The 25,111-nt window shown below is 42.7% G+C and overlaps 1 protein-coding gene across 5 annotated transcripts in view; it reads right to left on the reverse strand.

The window, feature by feature from the left end:
• The window catches only part of Smokwl5 (sperm motility kinase W like 5), a 36,010-nt gene that overhangs the window by 5,503 nt on the left and 5,396 nt on the right, over positions 1 to 25,111 (reverse strand). The window contains exons 2-6 of one of the 5 annotated variants that reach the window (XM_063264500.1): positions 21,005 to 25,102; positions 20,044 to 20,197; positions 17,973 to 18,135; positions 16,973 to 17,454; positions 12,354 to 14,955 (exon numbers count right to left, since the gene is read on the reverse strand). The gene's annotated coding sequence lies outside the window, so the exon portion shown is untranslated. Of the gene's footprint in view, positions 1 to 12,353; positions 14,956 to 16,972; positions 18,136 to 20,043; positions 20,198 to 21,004; positions 25,103 to 25,111 lie in introns of those variants that run through there. The other 4 variants (XM_063264502.1, XM_039080488.2, XM_063264499.1 and 1 more) reach the window with 4 other exon arrangements.

Below are 25,111 nucleotides of genomic sequence, written 5' to 3' on the forward strand. Positions count from 1 at the left end.
CTTGGACTTAAGCTTTGTACAGGGTGACAACCTCAGTCTCTTAAGTACCAGGATTACAATTGTGCCCCACCACAACCAGCAAGATTAATGCCGAGGCACCCAGGGAACATTAATTTAGAGACAGATGGGAATGCCACTGAGATGCTCAGAAGTTAGAGAGGTCATGGAGATTTAAGAACAGAGTTCAAAGAAGAAGCTGATGATCCTGTGTTAGGAAGTCTCTCAGTCACAAACATTCAGTGAATTTGGAACCAACTCCCAGGTAAGCCCATGAGCTTCAGTTTCTTTTTCCCCATCAAAGGGCAAGAAGAATGCCAGAAACCAAACACTAATGTTCTTAAGACCCAATTAAAGTGTGAGCATGTGATAAATGTCTCAACACATCGAGAGACTGACTACTCAGGCCGAAATTGTTATCTCCACCCTGACTTCCAAGGGAGCAGCACCTAAGACTTCTACACTACTAATCCATACACATAAGGAGATCCATGACCAAAGTCAAAATTTAAAGGCTACTTGACTGGGGCCATGAGCTGGGTCCCAACCTTGTACACTGTGCTTTGTCCCAGTACTACAGGCTCTGTGAGCAGATACAGAGCAGTAAGATCTGCTTAGTAGGGGCTGAGCAGGAAGGAATGCCAACAGGAAACCAGACATAATGGGATGAACCCTGTCCTATCTGCACAATACTGGGGATGAAGACGTAAATCAAGAACGCCTGGAAGGTGCTGATGTCATGATTAACGACATACAGAGAGGGCCACAGCTCTCTACAACAGGATGCACATATGCATCAGTGCCACTTACTAGTTATCCAAGGACTTTTGTATTGACTTTCACATTACGTACTTCCATAAAGTCCGTGAGGAAGTGGGTACCACATTTAGGCACAGCAAGTCACAAGGGTTACTAAGCTGCGAGGCGGATTGAAGAATAGAATAGAATGTGGCCTAACTGTTACTACACCATGATCTCCATTATTAAACTTCACTTCTGAACAGGAAGCAAATTTCTTGACAAATAGCTGAGGGAGAAATAAGGCAACTAGCACAGAACACTGATCCTGTGTCAAGGCTGGACTTCAGCAACAGACCACAGAACTATGCTACCTAAGTCTAGGTTACTCATCCAGTGGGTTCACAGGAGCTCCATGCTGAAGTATGCACATGGAGTCAATTATGGGAAGGAGTGACTCAAGGGCTGCTGATGTCCAAATGCCTGACCCAACTCTGGCTTCACCTTAGAAAATCTATTTCTGGAGCCTCAGGTAACCGGATATTAGCCATGCTGGTCATTGTTTTGGCTCACAGGCATCTCAAATGGCTAGGACTATGCATCGCCTCTCTCTTCAACTACCTATTGTTCATCAGTCTGAAATGAGATGATAAACTCAACAGCAAAGGACACTGAAGTACCTATGGGCTTTGACTTAATGAGCAAATGTCTGTGTGTTTGTTTCACAAAACCAAGAGCTTCTAGTTCTGCATCTTCATTTTTTTCTTCAATAAGACTCGACGACCAAGGGAATGAATTTATAAAAAAAAAAGTGTGTAATTCAGACTCATGTTTACAGAACGAGTTCACTGTGGTACAGACATAGTGAGAAGAACAGCTGAGAGTTCTCTGGGCCACAAGTGGGAGGCAGATTGGGAATTGCTGGGAACGGCTTGGGCTTTTGAAACCTATAAAACCAACCCTAGGGACACAGCTCTTTCCCAAGAAGCACTGCCTTATCCTTCTGAAACACATTTACCAACTATGAACCAAGCATTGAATCACATGATTGTATGGGCACCAACATCTTTCAAACCCCTAAATAGATCTTTAGCGTCATAAGAAGGAAAGAAAAGGCCCTGAAGGTAAAAGTCAAGACTCTGGAGATATGTTGAGAGGGCCACTGTCCATTTCTTGTTCACATGGAGAATGTGTGAGGGAAGTATAAGTAAAAAAGAAAGAGCACGTATTTAAGTCTGTGATCTGGGTTGGGGTTTAATCCCTCAGTCCAGGGAGCTGTTTTTTGCATCCAAAGGACTCCTATGTACCAGTCTTGGTTTAATTTCTAGTCTATGTGTCAGGATTTTCTCTGGACCTGTCAGCAGAGGCCAAGGAAAGTACTCAACCTCGCTGCATGGCTACCCTCTTCAGAAAGACAAACCTCAGGAGTAATCACAGCACCCTGGGCTTGACATTGTAACATTAGCTTGTCCTGGCCTTGCAGGGACCTGACAGGCATAATCCTACCATGCTGGAAACACAGAGGAGCATCAGTACTACATTTATTTCGATATTTCGATATTGCTGTTCTCCAAAAGTAACAGCACCTGATTTCAATGTTCACATTCCATGTAATAATGACATCTATATTTTATTTTAATCTTTGAATGTTCCTCCTGGCAGAAGAATCCTGCTAAGTCTTTGAAGAAAAAGACCAGAAATTATCTGAACAGAACCTAACAGCAACCAAATACTGCCCTAAAACAAAGCCCAAACCATTTACTGTATGCAGAAGGCAGTGGACACTTACTAGACAAAAAAGTGGACCAGTTCTGAGAGAGGAAGACAAGAAATAGTGTAGGCAACAAACAGGAGGCATTATCTAATGTGTATGACACAACACCAGAGTGAGCAATGGAAAGAGATCCCCAAATCAGTATCAGGAAAGTAAACAGGCCACTTGGAAGAAGAGAATGAAAATAAGACATATTGCATGCATGAGTGCATTCACACAAGCTTGCACATGCACGCACGCACGCGCGCGCGCGTGCGCACACACACACACACACACACACACACACACACACACACACACACACACACAGAGTGAGGTGTTATCCTGGCTGGTTCCTTTTCTGAGCTATAATGAACACTGCAACAATGATGCTGGATGTCTGAGGATCCCTGTATCACATCGATGAATCAGACAGCTGTCATATTTTACTCCTTCTGAGGGACAAAATAGCTGGCAGCCAGTTGGGTGGCCCCAGTTTCACTTCCCAATATCAGTGTGTAAACAACCATGATTCTCCCTGTCCTGCCCATCATTTGTTGGTCTGGGTTTCCTTGTTTCCTGTCATGGTGGACAGGGCACAAGTTACATAAAGCACTTTTAATCCCACTTCCAGGATGCTGAGGATGGGCAACACTTGTTGGAGTATCTACCTTTGAGGGTCTTCTTTTGAGGACCATCTCTTTAGTTTTTAGTCCATATATTGATTAGATGACAGGGATGTGTGTGTGTGTGTGTGTGTGTGTGTGTGTGTGTGTGTGTGTGTGTGTGTAGTTTTGTGTTGGTCAGTGGTGTCTGCCATGAACAAGGATGACGTAGGTTTAAAAAACTCCAGGAATTCTCATAACTGAAAAGTGTAGACATTAGGTCCAATTCAGGTCAAGGCCCACTCGTCTCAGAACAAGTGAACATGACATTGTACTAGGAGGATGATGTCATTTAGGGACAATACCTGAGATCCTCCCCCATGCAAATGAAGCATCCTAACTTTTCAGATTGAACCAACTGGAAGTCTTCTTCCCTGTATCTCACCTCACCTCACCCCATGATGTTTCGAAGTTCCCTGTTCACAAGGAAAAAGGTCCATGTGTTATTTCACCAAGAATCATCTGAGAGCATCCATCTTATTGGGCTGCAATTCTCCCAGGAAGAGTTTTCTCTTAGGAAGTGTTCCTTACTGGATCTTGGCACCATCCAGCAGTCTGGATTTGAGGTTTCCCTGCAGGTTCTTAGCTTGCTACTGAGGCTATTAATTGCACACTATTTACTGCCCCTAACTTTGTGACACTGACTCTGGTCCTGGGGATCCATATAATGTGTAAAATACTCACTGGACAAGCACTGTCGAGTCAGGGGCCAACCTCCTGGCCTATGTCGGCTTTTATAGACTTTTCTTTGTGGTGGGACCCATGTGTGTCCTCTTGAGCAGCTCTCAGGTCAGTCTTAAGTGCCTCTTAGGGTGTGAACTCAGGATTGAGTCTTAGGGTGACTTTGAGGTCCATGCTTAGCACCCTGCTGCTCTTCATTACCATAGAGGAAGGGACTAACCAGGGAATAGGTAACAGGAAGGCCTGGTTTAGATGACTCCCAGAGCATCATCTTTGATAAGACTCCTGGACTGACAGGTTTAATTTGGCCTCTAAGAGCAGGAAATCCAAGGTTAAAATAATCCCCTTCAGCTTGGTACTTTCTGCTGGGACAGACTGCTTGCTAGTTTGCTCCCTAGAAGAGGCTATATCTTCAGACAAACCAGAGGATGCACTGCACTCAGCATTTGGTAAGAACACTCCCCAAGCCCCACAGTAGCTCCTGGGGCCCAGTGAACTTGGGGACCCACCACCTCTCCAAATCCTCCACCAGCCAAATAGAAATCCCCTTCCACCTGGTCCTTTCTGCTGGGACAGACTGCTAGCAAGTCTGCTCTCCAGAAGAGGCTATATCCTCAGACATACCAGAGGACCCATTGCACTCAGAACATTTGATATCATATCCTGAAGCATACCAGAAGAACCACAGTATTCAAAACATTTGATACCACATCCTGAGGCATCCCAGGAGATCTGCTGTACTCAGGGCATCTGACACTGCATCTGGAGACATCCCAGGAGATCCACTGCACCCAGGACACCACAGCTTGAAGGCATTCCAAGAGTTCCTCTGTACTTTGACACCACAGTCTGAGGACCTCCCAGGGGCACTGATGCATGCAGGGCAACTGACCCAAAAGACTGAAAGCCTCCATGAGTGTGGCTGCACAGAAGGAAACAGAAACCACAGTCCATTGAATACCCACCCACCCCCACACCCCCATATCCCCACACTCCCACCCATACCCACCTCCATGCCCTCACCACCCCTATGCCCCACCCCTGGAGAACAGCTTCTCACAGGACAACAGTGTGACTGCTCCTCTGAAGACCCAACAGTATGAAGGCCTCCCAGGAGATCTACTGCATCCAGGGCAACAAATCAGCAGCTTCTCTGTCCCTCTGAATACCCTCCAGTTGGAAGGCCCCGCAGGAGGTCTGTTGCAGCCAGGACCACAGGCCTACCAGGGAACCTGTTGCAACCCAGGAACAAAAGAGGTAGACTACAGACAGAGTCACCTAGACCAGCAAACACTAGGAATAACCAGATGATGAGAGGTAAGCACAAGACCATAAGCAACAGAAACCAATATATGTGGGCATCATCAGAACCCAGTTCAACCACCACAGCAAACCCTACATACACCAACACTCCTGAAAATCAGGAAGATGACCAAAAATTCTATTTCATGAAGATAATAGAGTCCTTTAAGGAGGATATAAATAACTCAATGAAATAAATACAGAAAAACACGGCTAAACAGATAGAAGCCATTTAAAAGGGAACAAATAAATCACTTAAAGAAATACAGGGAAACACAATCAAACAGGTGAAGGAATTGCATAAAGCAGTCCAAGACCTAAAAGTGGAAATAGAAACAAGAAAACATAAATGGAAGCAAACCAGGAAATGGAAAACCTAGAAAAGAAGTCAGGAATTACAGAAGTATTACCAACAGAATACAAGAAATAAGAGAGAATCTCAGGTGTAGAAGATACAGTAGAAGAAATGACACAGCGGTCAAAGAAAATTCAAAACCCAAAACATCCAGGAAATTCAGGACACAATGAAAAGACCAAATCTAAGAATAATTGCAATAGAGGATAATTAAAATTCCCAGCTCAAAGGACCTGAAAATGTCTTCAACAAAATCATAGAAGAAAACTTCCTCAACCTAAAGAGATGGCCATAATGGTACAAGAAGTCTACAGAGCATCAAATCAATGGGATCAAAAAAGAAAATCCTCTTATCACGTGATAGTCAAAACACTAAACGCACAGAACATAGAAAGAATACTAAAAGCTGCAAGGGAAAGGGGCCAAGTAACATATAAAGGCAGATCAGACTTCTCAACAGAAACTATGAAAGCCAGAAGAGCCTGGTCAGATGTTATACAGACTCTAAGAGAACACAAATGCCAGCCCAGGCTATTATATCCAGCAAAACTCTCAATCAACATAGATGGAGAAACCAAAATATTCCAGGACAAAACCAAATTCAAACCAATCCAACCCTACAGAGGATACTAGAAGGAAAACTCCAATACAAAGAATATAACTATAACAAAGAAAAGACAAGATATTAAGAATCTCAAAACAAAGCCAAAAGGGAAAACCACAAGCACATAAAGCTATATACAAAAGCCAATATAACAGGAACCAACAGTCATCTGTCTTTAATATTTCTCAATATTAATGGACTCAACTCACTTATAAAAAGACAAAAGCTAATAGACTGGATATGCAAATAAGATGCAGCATTTTGCTGCATAAAAAAAAAACACACCTCATTAATAAAGACAGATACTATCTCAGAATAAAAGGAAAGAAAAAGGTCTACCAAGCAAATGGTCCCAAGAAACATGCTGGAGTTGCCATCCTAATATCTAATAAAATTGACTTTCTTTTTTTTTTATTTTTATTTTTTTTTATTAACTTGAGTATTTCTTATATACATTTCAAGTGTTATTCCCTTTCCCGGTTTCCGGGCAAAATCCCCCTCCCCCCTCCCCTTCCTTATGGGTGTTCCCCTCCCAACCCTCCCCCCATTGCCGCCCTCCCCCCTTAGTCTAGTTCACTGGGGGTTCAGTCTTAGCAGGACCCAGGGCTTCCCCTTCCACTGATGCTCTTACTAGGATATTCATTGCTACCTATGGGGTCAGAGTCCAGGGTCAGTCCATATATAGTCTTTAGGTAGTGGCTTAGTCCCTGGAAGCTCTGGTTGCTTGACATTGTTGTACTTTTGGGGTCTCGAGCCCCTTCAAGCTCTTCCAGTTCTTTCTCTGATTCCTTCAACGGGGGTTCTATTCTCAGTTCAGTGGTTTGCTGCTGGCATTCGCCTCTGTATTTGCTGTATTCTGGCTGTGTCTCTCAGGAGCGATCTACATACTATCTCAGAATAAAAGGAAAGAAAAAGGTCTACCAAGCAAATGGTCCCAAGAAACATGCTGGAGTTGCCATCCTAATATCTAATAAAATTGACTTTCAACCAAAAGTTATCAAGTGTGGTGAGGAAGGACGCTTCATATTCATCAAAGGGAAAATTCACTAAAAGAAAGTCTCAATTCTGAACATACTATGCCGCAAATGCAAGGACACCTACATTCATAAAAGAAACTTTAGTAAAGCTCAAAAAACACATTACACACAATAGTAGTGGGAAACTTCAACACCCCATTCTCATCAAGGGACAGGTCATTGAAACAAAAACTAAACAAACACAGTGACACTAAAGGTTATAAACTAAATGGATTTAACAGATATCTACAGAACATTTCACCCTAAAACAAAAGAGTATTACTTCTTTTCAGCACCTCATGGTACCTTTTCCAAAAATCTACCATATAATTGGTCACAAAACAACCCTCAGTCGATACAAGAAGATTGAAAAAAATTCCAGGCATCCAATCAGACCACCGTGGCCTAAAGCTGATCTTCAATAACGCAAAAGCAACAGAAATCCCATATACACATGGAGTGTAAAATTAATTAATTAATTAATTAAAATTATTTCTCTGATACACTATGGAAATGATCAGAAGACCTGGCCTAGGGATCTGATTTTCTGCTGTCTCTAGTCCGGCTCATAGGAAGGTGTGACCTCCTCGGCCTGGCAGGCAAAGGAGACTGAAAATGCCCATGAAAGGCCAAAGCCTGAGCAGAAACATCTGCCTTGACTGTAGCTGTGAACTTTGAGGTGCTGGCGTTAACAAGCTGTAGCCTTGATTTGTGCCAGAACTGCAAAGATACGGAAATTTAGATTACTGCTGTACTGTTGCTACCCCCATGGTACTGTTCTGGGGATGGGTTTTGTGGTTTCTCCCTTTGTATACACTGTGCTGAATATTAATCTTGTTATAATAATAATAATTTGATCAGAATGCTGTCTTGGCTCCATGTTTCGCTCCATCCCCCACCCCCTCCCACTCCCCACCCCGCCCTTTTCATTTCCAGCCCTCCTTTCAGGTGACCCTGCTTGACCTTAAGCCACTGGGCCACCGTAGCCGAACAGGACCTGAAAATGGAGGACCGGCTAAGAAACGCTGTTTTGCGTGGAGCTCCACAGAACAAAGTGAAAGCAAAAGGTAATTCCCAGTACAGGATAAGTAATTATGTCCGCAGATTGATGGACTATTAAGGACTGCAGGAACCTTAGGCTAGGGAGGTGCTTATACAGGAGTGCTCAACTAGGAGAGAACCAGCGAAAATGGGGCCGGTTAATACAAAGAACTGGTTAGTTCACAGCCTAAGAGCTGCTTCAAGCAAGAGAAGCAGGGTTTACAAAGCATACATTGGAAAATTTTTTGTCCAGGTAGACTCATACTGTCCATGATTCCCGGAGCAGGAAATGGTAAATATACTAACTTGAAAAAAAAAAAAGGAATACACTTAACAGATCATTACACTGTTCACGGATCTGAAAAGGTCATGGTAGAGATACTTTTCCTTTGTGAGATTTTATCAGGGACGTTTTGGATCCTCACCATGAATCTCAAAAGATGAAAGAATTAGACAAGCTGAGGAGTAACAAGGGAAGTTAAAAAAAACAGGGCGCTAGGAAGCAACTATCAGTAGTAGCTCCCACTGTGCCTCCTCTCCCTTCTCTGACAGAATTCCCAGATGAAGGAAGAGATGTGTTAGACCCTCACATGAGAGAGAATGGGTTTCAGAAAAACAATTTGCCACCCTACATCCACACCCCCACACCCACACCCCCGGCCTTCAGAAAAGCAATTTGCTCCTCCACCCCTGCGGCTGGGACTCTTGGGCAAAAGAGAAGGAAAATGAACATAAGCTGTTCCAGAACTCTCCTGGGGACAGGAGGAGGTCAGGAGACATACTGCCTGCTCTCTGTCTCCTACTGGAGAAATCATTAGTTTTGGTTCTAGGTCTCTCAGCTATGCTATCTGGGTCCCTTTGGTGGCACATTTAGTTCTCTTCCCTCTAGATCTATTGTTTGTCCTTGGCGTGCCAATCTGTCCTTGTCTGTCAGTTTATGTCTTTTTTTCTTTTTTTTTCATTTCCTTGCTTGATTGTTGCTCTGCGTTTAATGTTGAAAAAGAAAAAAGAAAAGAAATGGTTAAGACTATCTGCTGGCTGTCCACCCCTTGAATTAGTTTTAACGTGTTGAAAAAGTGGGGAAAGGAGGAGAAAAAAGGCAGTCTCAATTTGGAGCCCTGCACCAGTAGCTAGGAGTCAAACCCAGCTGGAGAAGCTCTGCCAGGAGCCAATTGCGATTATAGCACAAGCTGCTCTTAAAGGGGCCAGCAGCTTCTGGGCTTCTATGGTAAGGAAGCTGATGGTTGTTTTTCCTAGAAATATCTCTGTAATTGTGTTTATTGAGATCAGCAGGTGACAAGGTGCTTCTTTCTTAAAATTACATCTAGAAAAAGTTAAGAAAATGTTGTCTGGTTTAAATAAGTAGATGTGTATAGCCACTTCATGTTTGGTTCTGACTGGTCTTAAAAGTATAGATAGGCTCTGCATGGCTTGGTTATAGAGTATTGGCTTATAAGTTATTGGGTATGATTTAAAAATTGTAACATTGGTAACAGAAACTCAGCTTAAAACTGGTAACTCAGGGTTGGAGTAAATCTAAATAACAACACGTGGCATGAGCCAACCCACAGATACAGGTCTCTAAAGATACCTCTAAATTGGGATAATATTTTATGTAATTCCTATTCTACAAACCAGACTTATAAAATATAAGATTTAAAACAAGGTCTCTTTAATGAGGTATCAAAAGCTGCACCGTCGTGCGTTCCCATGTAAGAACTGGCAGTCAAGCATTGTAACATGAAAGGAATGCACTTGGTATTGATTTTAGTGAGAATGGGTTGTTTATACGGATGAAAATTGGGTTTTCTTTCCAAAATTATGCTCTGATACTGCAAAATAAACTTAAGAATTTTATTTAAACTGCCAATGTTCCATTAGCTGCAGTTTACAATTCAATCACAAGCTCAAGATTTTAACTCACGCATATTTGAGATTAAGGGAAAAAAATCAGGCATGTGGAGATTTATGAAAGGTTAATGAAACTAGCAACTTATGGGAGCATTAAAACCTGGCTTACCCACTCCAGCTGCCATTCTATACTATACAAAAATTACTATGGATTTAAAGGATTGTTTTTATATGATTCCTTTGCATCATCATGATTGTAAAAGATTTGCATTTAGCGTGTCTGCTTGGAATCTTGAAGAACCCATGAACCACTATCTTTGGAAAGATTTGCCTCAAGGAATGAACAATGGCCCTACATTAGGTCAAAAATTTGTTTCTGGTTCAATACAAGAGGTCAGGGCTTTGACTCTTTCAGAGAATAATATTCATTATAACATTCGTTATATGGATATTTTATTAGCTGATCCCTCTGAAGGAGTTTTACTACACGCCTTTGCACTTATACAACAAGCTTTAAAATCTTGGGGATTAGCTATTGTTCCAGAAAAGATTCAAAGGCAGTATCCTTTTCAATATTTGGGACATCAATTATATCTTAAACAAATTGTGGCACAGAAAAGTCGGATAAGAAAAGACAGCTTACCTACTTTAAATGGTTCTGAAAGGTTGCTAGGAGATGCTGATTGGCTAAGAGCTCACCTTAAACTTACCGTAGGTAAGTTTAAACTTACTGTAGGTAAACTTATCTGCTTGATATTTCTCAAGGGGGATGCAAATCCTAATTCCCCTGGACAATTAACTGATGAGAGACAAATAGCTTTGCAGAAAGCAGAGGAAGCTGTTAGCCAACAACAGAAACATTATATAGACTATGACCAATTGTTGGCTGTTTCAAAAAGGTTTGTTTGCTGTTGGCAAAAGGGACCATTAAAGTGGATTCATCTTTCTTCCTCTGCAAGTAAAGTTTGAACACTCTATTATGAAGCTGTTGCTGTGTTAATACAGAATTGTAGGATAGAATCATGAAAGTATTTTGAGTAAGAACCTGATGAAATATTTATTATTCATTCCGAACAGCAATTAAATTGGTTGTTGCAGATACTGATATTTGGCCTATTGCACGCACAAATTTTTAGGCAAATTTGATAATCATTATCCAAAAGACAAGTTGTTAGAATTTGCCTCTATACATGCTTTTGTATTTCCTGTAAATTTATACATGCAGCCGATAGAGAATGTGCTTACTGTATTTACAGACAGCTCATCTAATTGGACGGCAACATATGTAGTTAGATCACATGATTATTCTCTTGAGTTTCCCCCTGCTTTGGCACAAATAATTGAATTAGCTGCTAGAGCCACTGATTTTGAAATATTGAAAAATCAAGCTTTTAATTTATATACTGATAAACAATATATCATGGTTTACAATTGCTTGAAATTGTTCTTTTTTAAGATACTATTAATTCTCAAATTTTGCAATTATTTATGCAAATACAAATCAGTTTAAGAGAATACACTGTTTCTTACTTTATAGAATATTTAAGAGCTCATACTAGATTTCCCAGACCTCTTAGTGAGGCCACAAGAGAGTTACATACCAGGCAGATTATAGGCCTTACACAGAAACAATTAGCCAAACAATATTATTCTTTACATCATCAAAATAGTAATTGCTTGAGACAACAATCTGGTATTTCTAGAGAATGTACATGTTAAATTGTAAAGACTTGTCCTCATTGCCCTTAATTTCTTCCTGTACCACATAATGGTGTTAATCCTTGAGGACTCATCCCTAATCAATTATGGCAAATATATGCTACTCATATTTCTGATTTTGGAAATTAAAATATGTCTGTAAAATATGAGTATTGATACCTTCTAGGCTTTGTAGTTGCAACTGCTTTAACAGGAGAAGCAACTAAAAATAGAATTAGTCATTGCCTATGTTGGTTTCACTGTACTGGATGTTCCAAATCAGATTAAGACAGATAATGGAATTGGCTATTGCAGTAGAGCATTTGAAATGTTTTTCTAACAATTTTGTATCACCCATAGTACTGAGATTTCTTATTATCCTCAAGGAAAAGGTATTGTGGAACAGTCTCATGGAACTTAAAAACAATATCTTCATAAGGGGGAGTTATATCCCCATGTGCCACACAATTACTTAAATCATTCTCTTTTTCTTTTAAGTTTTTTTTTAACAAGGTGGGTTTTTTTCTTCCATCTTTATTAAATTTGTTATTTCTTTTTTACATTTCAAATGTTATTCCCTTTCCTGGTTTCCAGGCCAACATCCTCCTAACCTCTCCCCTTCCCCTTCAATATGGGTGTTCCCCTCCCCATTCACCCCCCCATTATCACCCTCCCCACAAAAATCCCATTCACTAGGGATCCAGTCTTGACAGGACCATGGACTTCCCCTTCCACTAGTGCCCCGACTAGGCTATTCATTGCTACCTATGAGGTTGGAGCCCAGGGTCAGTCCATGTATAGTCTTTGGGTAGTGGCTTAGTCCTTGGAAGCTCTGGTTGGTTGGCCTTGTTGTTCATATGGGGTCTAAAGCACCTTCAGCTCTTTCAGTTCTTTCTCTGATTCCTTCAACCAGGGTCCCATTCTCAGTTCAGTGATTTAATGATGGCATTCGCCTATGTATTTGCTGTATTCTGGCCGTGTCTCTCAGGAGAGATCTACATCCAGTTCCTGTTGGCCTGCACTTCTTTGCTTCATCCATCTTATCTAGTTTGGTGGCTGTATACGTATGGGCCACATATGGGGCAGGCTCTGAATGGGCATTCCTTCAGTCTCTGTTCTAAACATTGCCTCCTTATCCCCTCCTATGGGTATTCTTATTCTCCTTTTAAAGAAGGAGTGAAGTATCTGCATTTTGGTCATCCTTCTTGAGTTTCATGTGTTCTGTGCATCTTGGGTAATTTGAGCATTTGGGCTAATATCTACTTATCAATGAGTGCATACCATGTGTGTTTCTCTGTGATTGGGTTATCTCACTTAGGATGATATTTTCTACTTTCATCCATTTGCCTATGAATTTCATAAAGTCATTGTTTTTGATAGCTGCGTAGTATTCCATTGTGTAGATGTACTACATTTTCTGTATCCATTCCTCTGTTGAAAGGCATCTGAGATCTTTCCAGTTTCTGGCTATTATAAATAAGGCTGGTGTGAACATAGTGGAGCATGTGTCTTTGTTGTATGTTGGAGCATCTTTTGGGTATATGCCCAAGAGAAGTATATCTGGGTCCTCAGGTAGTGCAATGTCCAATTTTCTGAGGAACCTGCAGACTGATTTCCAGAATGGTTGTACACTGTCTTGGCTCCATGTTTCTCTCACCGTATGCCTTTTGAATTTCCAGCCCTCTTTTCAGGTGACCATGCTCTACCTTAAGCTTCTGGATGGTTACAGGTAGGAGGAAAACTGATTATTGTATGTCCTGTCTGTAACATGAACAAAGCCCATGTGATGCTGGCAGCCAAGAGTAGTGCTTCATAATGCTTGTGATTTGCAAGAGAGAGAAACGACTGGAACCAAGGTACAGATGGAGGCTCAGGCAGGTCCTGCTTTGGTTCTGCTTCAGTTAGAGCAAGAAAGCCCATCTGTCCAGCTGTGTGGCTACATAGCTCATGCTACCTGGCACTTGACCTCAGTGTGTGTCCTACTCTTCTGCTGACTTGTCAACCCTCCTGTGTACTCAAACAATCCTGTACATTCTAGAGAATCCCTCTATGCCAGCCCCAATATGTGCCAGTCCCAATAAGGCCAAGCTATCCCATCTTTGTTGTGTCATAGTTCAAGATGTCACGTAAAGGACTTTCCTCTTGCGAGCACTGAATCCTGTGTTCCCGGTCACATTCCTGACCTGAATCCTCCATACAGAGGCAGATGGGCTCTTCCAGACTGGTAGCTGACACCTAGGCAGCTTTGGGCCATGAATACAATCACACACTCCCTCCCGTGTTCCTCTTCCTTTCATTCTAGATGTAGAGGGTGGTGTGATGTCAGTATCTCCTGGAACCACCCACAACACCAGCCTAGGGCCACTGTACTGCTCTGCTGCCCTGCACTAGTATTCTACTAATGGTGACCTCCTATGGAGTTTGACAGAGAGCATGGCAGTCACAGCACTGTGGGTCACAGAGGCAATGATATGGCAATAAGAGTCTCCCGTGGGTCATTTCTGTCAATGGCAGCTCCTGAATTCTAACAGTGGAATCCCTGAATGATTCTCTGTAGGTTTAGTGTTGCTGAGTCCTGGACCTACAAATTAATCTGTAAAATTCTCGTGTCAGACATCTTGTTCTTGGATTCATTTCTGAGTGGTATCTGTACTGTTTTGAGCTATGGGTTTCTGAATTTTGTAAGGATGAATCTTGGAAATATCAGGTTCTCAGCTTTGTTCCTAGTCAAACAAGTTTGAAAAGGGTCAATAGCCACAGAGTACAACTATGGGTCCAGCCTATTTCCAGCCCCTTAAATGGGTACAAATCTTTTTTTATACTATGTGTCAAGTGTAATACCATCTGCACATGACACTCCCAATTATAGGGCTTGTAAAGTTCTATCCAATGAAGTATGAGAGGAGGAATGTAGATACCTGGGCACAAGACTCCTGAACCTGATATCCACAGAGACACAAGTTTCACAATCATAGTCCTGGTTGCAACAGCATCAGCAACAGGCTTCTTCTGTGGAATGGTACCTTCTTCCACTTCTAGGAATCAGAGGTAACCTCTGACCTGAGTCTATCAGACTCTCAGTAGGCTAGAATGCCTGATGAGATCTTGGCGATTACATTTTTCTCCTATGCACAAATGCTTTTCAATATTTCATGAAGATGTGACTTGGCCTTAGATGGGCCAGGCTTCTTGGATGCTGTCCATCTTCTAGTCCTGAGCTCATCAGGTAGAACAATCTCTTCAGTATCAAGAAGCTGAATGTGGAGAACAAAACGAAGGAGATTGTATAAATTGAGGGAATAATTTTTTTCAGAAGACATGTTTCCAGCTCTTTCCCAATAGTTTTTGCACCTATAGACATTCTAACACTCTACCAATGAATAAGAAAACCATCATTGCCATAATTGTCCCTCTAAACCTGATGTCTGAGCTTTTTGGTGGAGCTCTCCTGTCAGAAGAATCAGATGCTCTCTGAAGTGTTAGCCAAGGAGCCATGCAGGAGCTGAAGGAGGAGGAGACAGGGGGCTTGTGGGTGCTCTCTACACTATGTAAATTAGGCTTTTCTTTTTGTAAAGAGTTGATTTCTGCCATACAGCCTGTCCAGGGGCATCGTAGATAACTTGTAGAAAGTGACAGGGTCCTAGCACTCAGAAGTTCTGCTGTTGGTTTCCTGCTCTTCTTCTGTACTGCCTATATAGGTGAGCAGCCTGACATCTCCAGGTCTTTGTTCTGCTCACCACAATGGGGTGAGGAATGGAAACATAAACTCAGGGGTGTTCTCAAGGACACATCAAAAGTCTAATCACTTGTGGTCAGATTATGACTGGTGAGCAGGTGTGGAAGAACATCAAGAATGGGGTGAGTAAGCACAGACAATGTGAAGATCCTGGGTACTCAAAGGGAGAGAGGCACAACTATACCTTCAGGGATCATATGACAAGTCACAGAAAGCATCATCTGTGTTATCCATGTACAGAAGGCAAGCAAAGAGACCCACACATAGATCCTGCATCAACCTGACCAAAAAGTTTCCCTTGGAAACTCAAAAGCTCAAGGGCTGGGACACAAATATAAACACATCTGGAGGTGAAGATGATGACCATGGGTTCTTCCTCCATAGCTGAAAAAATGTCCAAATGGTACTTCTGCTGAGTGCCCACTCTACTGTGCACAGGCCAAAAGTCATACACTAGAAATTACATTTTAATGTTACTGTGTCCTCTCCATTTGCCAGTCTCATAGGAGCATCATGAAGAAGTAGGGACACATTGCAGATATGCCACTCTCCAGACATTTCTTCACAGACCAGTACCTTGCTAAAAACACAATCAGGGCCCAAATGCCCCAAAAGACTTCAGTAGAATTCTTAACCCTTTTGTGCAAATGGGGCAGGGAGTTCAAGAACATTTCTGAACACTTACTTAACAAAGAAGGGTCTAGATTATCTCATTACACTTTGACAAAAGTTGCCTGGAATCTGCCCATCATGGACCAGCTGAGGAAAGCTGCTAACAGGGAGTGGAACCAGCTCAGGAGAAAGAAATTTGCTGTAGTCAACAAAGATAAAACAGGAGTTGAATATCTGAAGACCACTTTGACATCAGACATGGAGACAGCAGAGTTTGAAGTTTGCCCAGTGGGTTGCCTGTCTTAATTCGGGGTTGACATCTAAGTGATTAGATGGATCTTGGAAGATACTTTGAACTTTGGACTTTTAACATTGTTGACCCTGCTATAGACTCTGGGGACTTTGGAAGTTGAACTAAATGTACTTTTCTTTTATTATGCTAAATTTGGGTATGGCCTCCATAGACTCATATGTTTAAAGAAGTCTATGGAGGCCAGGGAGTGGAATGTGATAGTTTGCATATGCTTGGCACTATCAGAAGGTGTGGCCTTGTTGGAGGATGTGTGATACTGTGGGGTGGACTTGGAGACCCTCCTCCTAGCTGCCTGGGGATGCTCAGTCTGTTCCTGACTTCCTTTGGGTGAAGATGTAGAATTCGGCTCCTCCTGCACCATGCCTGCCAGAATGTGGTGATGCTGCCATGGTCCTGCCTTGATGATAATGGACTGAATCTCTGAACCTCTGAACCTGTAAGCCAGCCCCAATTAAATGTCCTTTATAAAACTTAAAAAAAAAGAACAACACCCTAGGACATCAGCTATCTGTGGTATGAGCTGCAGGACTGAGCTCTACTTTGTGTCTTTTCCTCTCAGAGTTGTTTGCTTAAAAATCAAAGGCTAGGTTTTCTAAGGTGATCATCTTACCTGCAACTAATAGATGAGGTCCGCAGTGATTTTCAATTCTGATTCTAAGGGAAGACTATGGAAAGACCATATGAATGGCAATCTCAATCTTGTCCTTCAGATTTGTGGAGAACCTCTGAGTGCCTCATGTCAACAGTCATCCTAACTGTAACACTTTCACTCATCTTCTGGGAGGTAAGACTGTATAGATTTGTTAGTGATGCCTAGAAGACAGAATTGGAAGTATTAAGGTGGTAGACATCAGACCCATTTCCTTCTGCGGACTTCCTTCTACCTTGTTTTCCTCAGGTCAGAAGCACATTGATCCTTGAACAGGTTGTTGGTTATTTATAGTAGATGGAGGTCCCACTGAGAAGTCAAGTGTTTTTCCAAGTATCAGTTGTCTATCTCAAACTCTCTGTAATAGTCAGAGCTTGGTCTTCACTCTTTTGACACTTGCTCCAACTTCGTCACTGAGTGCAGCACTCTAGAATAGGCATAACCTTTGGAGAGATGTAGTATATTTAATGTTAAAAGTGGAGATGGAAGACAGAAAACCCAACATGGGTCAAGGTCATGCAAGAAAACCCCACCCTTTGCTTTCTAGATTCCCAACTTCTACAGAAGTCATTGTTGACTCTAACAAGAAAGGAATGAAAAGTGTCCCAACCCTGAATAAACAAGAGGGTTGAACAGTGGTGCTGAGAACTCTCAGGCTCAAGAACCACACTGGGACATGTCATGTTCTGAGTTTTAAGGTCCTTCTCAGCACTGATTCAAGATCAGGGTTACTGGTTTGGACTTCTCACAGGTAAATAAGAGCACATTGTGTATGGGTTCTGGGTATCCTCATGTGGGCTTACCCATCATAAAGTGTTACAGATGGAATGTCTTACCCATAGAATGTTCTGGCAAAATAAAGTTAGAAAGAACAGTGGCAAATAAAGTAGGATACTAAGATTCAATATGCCTTAACGTTAGAGAACTAAGCTGAGAGATTGAGGATCCCCAAATCTACAACCAAGACAACTCCGTTGGACAGAGAAGATCGAGTTGTTGTGACTGGCATCCAAGGAAGCAGAACAGCACTTCTGTGGGCCAATGCCTAGGCCGCTACTCCCGAGTCCAGTCAAGTACTTCTCCAGCATGTACTGGCACAGCCTCAGGTCCTTCAGGTTCTTCACCTACAAAAAGTTTTTCACAATAGGCAATAGAGTTCAATCACTGGGTCCTTTATGGGTTTGAGAAATACCTCAATTGAGTTAAACTCTGACCTTCAAAGGCTCTCCAGGAAATATACATGCTACCTCCCCCCACATGCATGGACACACACACACACACACACACACACACAGGGCGGGGGGGAGACAGAGAGAGAGAGAGAGAGAGAGAGAGAGAGAGAGAGAGAGGGGGGGGGGGAGAGAGAGAGAGACAGAGGGAGAGAGGGAGAGAGGGAGAGAGAGAACAGGAGAGAGAGAGAACAGGAGAGAGAGAGAGAACAGGAGAGAGTCAGAAACAGATGCAGAGAATGAGACAAAGATGTAGCAAAAGAGGGATTTAAAAACAGAGAAACAGAAGAGATACACAGACAGGGAAGATGGAGGAGAGAGTGAAAATATATAAATATGAAAAAAATTTAAAATGTTTTGCAAAGTTACATGCTCTCAGTGTCCATAATTAGGGTAAATTTTGTAAGCATCATATATACCTAGTAGCACTGATTTGGACCTACTCAAAGAAGTACAGTCTAGCTGAAGTAACTGGCATGAAAGTCTGACCAGTTGCTAACATTTATTGGAGGGAGAGGCTCCACACCTGGAAAAAAAACCTGGCAGAGGAAATAGAAAAAAAGATCAATCTGAAGGCAAACATGTTTTTATCTATGTCTAGAATGTATTAGTCAATGACACAGTGGAAAAACCCCAGTGATGAGCTGAGAGCTGAGTGGTAACAGTGTCAGGTATAATGTGGGAAGAAACCGAGAGGGCCAGAAAGGATACCCTACAAGATGTCAGCTTTGAGCCTAAGTAGAATGAGAAGCTGAAGTCTCTAGTCATGTGTCTGACAGTTTTCAATGTTGGGATCTGAGGTGGCCACTGGGAGCAATTCATGCTCTATAATTTTAACTCTCACATAGTGCAGAAGTGACCTGGAAGAAGAGTCTTCACAGAGGAATCCTCTAGATGAAGTTCCCCTGTGAGCAAGTCTATAAAGGATCAATTTCATGATCTTAAATGACATGGGAAGAAACACGGATTTGGGCAGTGCCACTCCCTAGCCTTAGGTAAAAGAGTTCATAAGAGCAGAAGGCTTTAAATGAGCACAAGTAAGCAAGCCTGCATGGATGCATTTATTTCTCTACACTCTTGAGTGTGGATATGACATGGGTAGCCCCTTTGCATGTGTGCCTTGGCTTCACAGTGGTAAGGCAATATAACCTAGAAGTGTCAAGTCACTGTGACAAAAATGAAACTAAAAATGTTGTGTTTCAGATAATCACACAGACTCTTAAACAACCCTCAGAAAACAGTGGAAAATATCTGGTGGTTCCCTTAGTCAAAGTGATCAAACTAGCTCCTAACTCCTGCTCGGTGGGACCAGGTGGGCATGACTTCACTCCCTCTGAATGTCTGATCTCCAGTCATAATCTAAGAACTGCCTTCAGGGAGTTCTCTCAAGGGTCAGAGACTCTCTCTGTCAGTGCATGTCTTGTGTCAGATGACAGGAAAGAGGAGTTGTCAGAACTCTGAACATCTCTCCACTAATGACATTCTAGGAAGTACCAATCATATCAATTGGCATTCCCATAATAAAGTCATTGCTTTCTGTGTGCCACCATTTCACTGACAGAAAATTAGGGAGCACCATTCTTTCTGAAGTATGGATGAAGAGCAAGAGAAGAAGGTACTCTGTAACAGTTGGATACATAGATTTCCTACATTTGTGGAAGAACCAATTACACAAAACACTATCCCCTCTATACCTGGCCCTTTTCCCAGCCCTAACCTACAGCGGAATTCTAGATCTTGGCACTGAAATGGATGACCTATATCACACTTGTTGGTGGCAACCAGGGAAGGGAGGGGCCATACCATGTTGACCAGATATCCACACTACAGATGCTTGTGATGATCCAGATGAGGTTGCTTGACACATTGTTGGTGCCCTCCTGTCTGCAGACAGAGGCTTATGTTTGGCCTGCCTGGTAGCCACATTGAGCAACTTCTTGTGGGAAAGCACCAGGATCTGCAAGGGACAATTGAGAGTATGGAATACCATGGGATGATAAGGACAGCGTCCCCACTACTTCTTCACATAATGACACTGTACTGAGACTCTGGAGAGAAGATGTGTAAATAGACGAGAGGGTGAGCATCCCAGGAAGACAGTCACAGGGATCAAGTGCCCAGAAGTAGAGGACAGCAGAGGGTGTGTGCAGATGGTAGAACTTTAGAGGATATTCCCATGTTCCTACACAATCAGGTCAGTTCTGGTATTGAGTATTTAGTTCTAGTATTTAGAAAAGAATCAGAAAAGATGGAATCAAAGAAAAGTGGTTTTCTGTGCTGATAACTAATCACAAATTCTATGGTGCTGAAGGATACAGGGATGACTGGATCCAGTAGCCCCATCTTGTGCTGCTTCTAGGCATTACAGAAGACCAGCTATTCAACACACTGTGTTAGTCAGATTCCTGTTTTACAGCACTAAGCACCCTCTATAGAAAAGGAAGCTGGATCCTAGAAGTCAATCAGAGTGGGAGAACTTTCCTGAAGTGGTGAGTAGGTCTGAAAACTGACCAGTGAATGTCAGAGTGTTCAGGGGAAGCATTCATACCACATGATGTTCAAATAATGAAGAGAAATCTGATGTCACCAAAGACCCTGAAGAGTCTCTGCATGGGACTTGCCACTCAGGGATCCCTTAGTCTCTATCAGCACTTCATCCAAGAATTGCTACTAATATGGGGCTGGCACTGAAGGAACTTTGGGAAATGGGTTTCAATCAAGCACATTTTGCAAAAGCCACATGGGACCTCCCCATCTTCCTCACCTTGTCTTTCCTTTGAAGTATAAACAAGGTCCTCTCTGAGACAGAATGTTCCAGGTTGGAGGTTGAAAAGTGTATATTTTCACATATTGAACTAGATTTTTGAATCAGAAGCAGCATTAGCTACAACTGCACTTCAAAATGAGAGTTCAAGAGGTTTTGCCTTCATGGAGAGATCAGGTCCAGACTTTCAGTTCAGACTGTCCTCAGCAGTAAAAAAACAGGGAAGGACTTTGGTCACAGCCTTGGGAGTTTGGCTCCAGCCTGTGTTGCTTCAGTCAGGAAAGCCTCATGATCCTCGACTGCTTTATTGTATATCAGAATAATAGCTGGTTATATCTAAAAAGAGGAGAGTGACAGAAGGTCAGAGCACAGAGGAATTAGCTAGCTCATTTGACCTGTAACATCCCAGTGTGTTATTTCTATACTTAAGAAAATTCCTGGACAGTAAGAGGGTGTGCTGAGGGAGACTGAGTGTCTGCATGGGAGATAAAGCCAACTACAGTGCTGGTGTACAACCAAGGTTCAGGATTACCTCTGGTGACAGTTTTTATCTGCACTCCTTACCGGCTTAGAAACTGACATGCAAAATCAACGATGGTTAGCCATGTGCAGCAACATGGGCTGTTGTTTGTTTGTCCCTCTGTCAGGATGGCCTCCTCATCTTCTGACAATCCCACCACCAGCACAAGAGCAGTGGACACTTCAGGCCTTTGACATGTAGCAATACCCAACACTCCCAGGGCCTGTGCTCTGCGTGGAGAACACCATTTCACCAAGTGATAAATTACAATACATTTTCTTTAGGGTGTCCATAAATAGCTATCACAGTATCACAGATACTTAACAGACCCAGTCATTTATGGTGACTGCCTGTCACATGGCCCTCTGTCTCATGCCTTCTTTCTCTCCAGGTTCAGTTCTACAGAGCTGTTTTCTCAGACACAGTGTTTCCCAACAATCTTTATGAGGATGGGAACTAACAGTTTTATTACTGTTTTTACCCATTTCCATGTGGACTTACCTCACCACCTCTGTCTTCCTGGATGTCCTGTACTCTGGAAACTGCATCAGCTCCTTGGGCACAGCTTGTTCATCACACTAATAATCCTGGCATCTGGCACCTACTGAGAGCCTTGCACATCACAATGCTTACTGAATAGCAACTGACAAAAGAGCAGATCAAACTACTTCACATAGACAGTTTAGAAGCTGTGGTCACATCTCAGAGTGAATCTACATACTTACTCCTTGTATGTAAGAATAATGTCAGGACTGTGAAGGGAATAATGGCTTTCATGATGGTAAAAGAGGACTAGAGCAGGCACAGTCCAAGAAGTGAAGAACAGGTTCCATAGCAAAAACTGGGAGCCTAGCTCTGTCAGACATCCCACAATTAGAACATAATCCCAAATAAAAACAGTGGTAGCAGTTGATGGTCCAAACCCACTGACTGATCTACAGAGGCCCTCCTCTGTGCTCTTCAAGTCTCAACACTGGGAAGCAAGGTTGGGGAAGAGTCAGGAAGAAGTTGTTGTCATTGGCTAGCAGGGCTGTCACTAGAAGACACCAGAGTAGAATGAAGGTCTGAAGAGTGGCTCAGGGGTTGCACCATGTAGCTTCCAGGTACAGCTGGGCTCCACATCACTTTTGCATACAGCCTCCACTGTTAAATTCCTCCTCTGCTTTCTGTCTCCTCAGTGACAGAAGCAACTTGCAAGGCCAGGTCTCCCATATGGACAATCATCATATGAGCTTGAAGGGCAGAATAGCCTTGTCAAAGTTTTACTGGGACATAGGCTTGAACAGGAGATGATGACAACATTGCAGCTTGAACTGAAGGGGACCACATTCATCTACACTGTTCATGTTCAGGTTCACTCATATAGGCATTAGATTTCTCAGTAGCCTTTGGGCTCCATATCAGGACACCATGTGTTCTGTATGTAATCTGGCAGTCCTCTTGTATCCTCTTGTCTTAATGAGGACACACTTCATTCCCTAGACACCAGACTCTAGTCAAGGTACTGTACATGCTCCCACACTGAAGTCCTCCAGAGCTTTATTTGGGACAACATTAATGGAGAAGCCACAGAAATCTTTTTCCACTCTTTGCTTGTGAGCACTGGAATCTTAGACTGGATCAGAGTTGCAAACATCTGTGGTATTCTCTTGACTCACCGTTGAAGAGTACTGGAACACAGAATTAGCAGAGCATTCCAGGCAGGTTGAGAAATCTGTAGGGACTAAACTGCTTAAGCTCCCTGAGAAGACAAAGTCAACAGGGAGGAGGAAGCCTCTTTAGCTTTCCTGTCTGCAGGGATTCTGGAACAGTAACAGCTGCTCTGGAGTGAACTGCATTGCTGAATGTTACATTGGTTATAGGGCTCTTGATGGGGTGACAGGTCACCAGAATACCTGTCACCTTATTCATCATTACTTTTGGCCTCTGATGATTTGGAAGTGTATAATCTTCTCAGGAAGGGTTCTAGTTCTTGTAGACAGCATGTTTCACAGTGATTCAGGCCTTAGAGGTTCCCTGTCAAACTGGGTGCCCTTCAAGAGTTCAATATATATGAATGCTCAGGGTTTCCTCCATCCTGGTAAAATTCTCCACTCAGGAAGGATTCTGGTACTGGCAGACATGTTTCACAGTGATTCAAGATTCTGAGGTTCCCTCAAAAAAAAACTGCATGACTTTCAAGTGGACAGGATATATATATATATACTGCTCCTACTCCAACCCCTTTCCCAAACGGAGAAGTCCATGAGTGCTGTTTTCCTCATTTAGACCAGATGTCCAGGTAGACAAGACTATTTTGTTCTCTGTGTACCTACACAGAGTGAGAGCTCTTTCAGTGTACCTGAAGAACTTACTATTCTCCCATTCTGGTCAGATGCATCCTCCATACTAACCTGGTGGACTCCTGAGTGTTGGTGTTGAGTTAGATCCAGAAGTAACTCTCATCTCTCACACTTAAAGTCTACATCCTTAGAGGCCTGAACTTCTTTGTCAGCATTAGAAGGTGACTCAATTATTATTATTATTATTATTATTATTATTATTGTTGTTGTTGTTGTTGTTGTTGTTGTTTTGCATCCAGATTCCTACTGTCATAGTCCTCTTGTCCTTAGGGTTTCCACAGTGACATTAGTACAATGTTGGGGTAGGCAGATTGGTTCATATGGAGACAGGGGAATCCTCACATCATTGTCAGGGGCAGAATGGCATTGTTAGATAGTCTATTGGCTCAAGTGCTTCTGCCGTAGATATGGACAACACAGCTGCTCAACCCATCCTGCAGCTGGCACAGGATCTTCCAGAGACTGTCCATCCTGAAGGTCCATATGGACAAATGAGGACATGGAGGTCCAGATCGACTTTTCAAATGTGTTCCATGAATTGCAGAACAAGATTCAGATCAGAGCATGGGAAGGAAATGTCTACATCCAGATAGGAGATAGAAGGAATTGGGGAATGAAGATAAATGAGGACCAGTGCATGTATCCTATCAGAATGAATGTTATTTGGTCTTGAGGTACAGAGATCAAAGGCTTCTGCTCACGTCTTCTCGCCTGATTTCAGATGGTTTAGGTGGCTGCCAAAGAGGCCCTGTTCTTGTGAATCAAGTTTGTGTGGAGAATCCTGTATCATTATGTACGTACTTCACTAGGGATAGGCGGCTGTTTTACTGTTTGGGTGTGCAGAACTAAAGTGTGGGAACCAGTCTCTCCCTGGTCTAGAGATGCTGGTGTCCATTCTTGGCAGATGCTCCACAGTGATACAGGAATCACAGAGCTCAGGCCCTTGGTGTTCTTCTGAGCTGCAGGGAGACTTTGAGGGGGCCCATTAGATAGTTGACCATTGTTCCTCTGCCAGGCATAGATCATCACTATAGATTCCATCTGGACACTTGCCCCTGTGCATAGCAGTCTCACATCTTTTCTGCATACCTGGCTGAGGTAGGAGGATTTTACTTTGTGTTTCCAGTTCAGTGTTAATTTGAGATGTGATCTTCAGCAAAAATGAGCCACTGTCCTTGTACTCAGGAATCCATGACTGTCCTGGCCTCACATGCACCACCATCTGCAGAGGAGAAGCTAAAAGAG

Source organism: Rattus norvegicus, chromosome 7 (genome assembly GCF_036323735.1).
Source record: "Rattus norvegicus strain BN/NHsdMcwi chromosome 7, GRCr8, whole genome shotgun sequence".
NCBI lineage: Eukaryota > Metazoa > Chordata > Mammalia > Rodentia > Muridae > Rattus > Rattus norvegicus.